We start from the raw sequence: 1,806 nt of genomic DNA, 5'->3' as shown, positions 1-1,806 counted from the left end.
GAGCTACACGTGTTCTGCTTTGCGTAGAATTTGGTATGTTACGCACTTGTAAGACTGAGACAACACATACGGGTATCACGTCCTCTTAATAAGTGTCCACTGTAATTACATATTTCTAGGAAAAAAATACAGTGAAACTTCCATATCCATATAATGAACTTCCAATTTCAATTAACAAAATGTTCTGTTTAACTAAATATTTTTGAAAACCGAACCAAATTAAAATCAAATGTTTTTGCTAAATACATACTATTTAGTATTTACTTTAATTTTACGAAATTGTCTATAATACCTACTATTTATTTTTTGTTACCCAAGAGATTATGAGACTTCGCAAGTCTTACTGTACATACATGGGCGTAGTGTGCATGGGGGCTATGGGGGCTACGGCCCCCACTGAAACTTTTGTAGCTTCCTCCATAGGCGGATCTACAGGGTGTGCCGGGTGTGCCATGGCACACCCTAATGTAAAAAAAAAAAAGGTGGGTAAGTGGATGTCGCTCTGCTGTACAGTAGATTACAAGTGGGTCACTGTATAATGGATGGTATTAAATTTGAATTCAATGTTATAATATCATTGTATAAGAAAAACGATTCTGAGCGGAGACGGTATATCAGTCTATACTCTATAGGTATAAGACATAATATTATATATGGTATTAAAAAAAAATATAATAGGTACCTATAATAAATTCCAAATTAATCATATCACAATATCCATTAGGTACTTATAACGCGTTATACAATATGTAATTTCGTCCAAATTTGAACTTAAAATGACTATAAAAGTAAACTGTGTAAATGTATTTTTTAGATTTTTTTGTAATAGAATTAATTACTTACGTGGAATCTTCTTCTAAATTTTCAATTCTTAGATACAAAAGTTGACATTTTATAAATTTTTAACTACAAAATAATTATTCAAATTAAAATTTGATACATTTTGTAAAAAATCGATCTTTAAATGCTTATAAAAAAAAATTGTGCCTATGTATTTTTAATATTTTTCAACTGATATTGTAACAATATATCAGGAGCTTTGTATTAAATTTTTACACTTTTTGGCCCAACAGATAAAACTTTATTGATATTTATAGAAAAAAAAACTAAAAAAATTTTGGTATTTTGTTACTTTACCGGACACCCTTTTTTTTGCAATTTTTTTTTTTTAGACTTATGTAGTCAACTATACTGAGAACGATGGTGAAGTCAGAATTTGGCGGTCGGACTTAGTTTCGAAGTTATAGCTTAACGAAGTTCGCTATTTTACGATTTTTGCACGTTCGCGCGTCACTAGTTCACTGCACCTATTAGGTACGAATATTAATTTTTTTTCGCTCTTACCTGAAAACTCGATAGCAATTAATCTATTATTGTAATAATTGTAGTATAGGCTTAGTGCCTTAGTACATAAGGTTCATTAGTCATGTTGCCATAAATCATAATATAATATTTATCAATCGGAATATAATATTATGTCAATATGAACGAGAACGACTTATCAGTTAGATATGACTGATATGGGCTGATCATTTTTACCACGGTATTCTGTTTTACCCACGGTTTAAGATATAACCGTTGTTTTACCTCATTTTATTTGTGTTTCACGCACGGTAAAAGCACAGAATAATGGTACTATTATGATAGTAGTATACTAGTATCTATAACCTATGTTTCACTGAAATTTCCAAAACTCAAGAATTAAAGTATAATAGTAAAATTAAACATTTTAGTAATTTTGTTATAAATTTTAGAATATGTTATAAGCCGGTGCGTTGTCATCTTCGCTGTTCAGTCGTATTTGAC

Source organism: Acyrthosiphon pisum, chromosome A2, assembly GCF_005508785.2.
Source record: "Acyrthosiphon pisum isolate AL4f chromosome A2, pea_aphid_22Mar2018_4r6ur, whole genome shotgun sequence".
Lineage (NCBI taxonomy): Eukaryota > Metazoa > Arthropoda > Insecta > Hemiptera > Aphididae > Acyrthosiphon > Acyrthosiphon pisum.
This window is presented reverse-complemented; position numbering follows the sequence as displayed.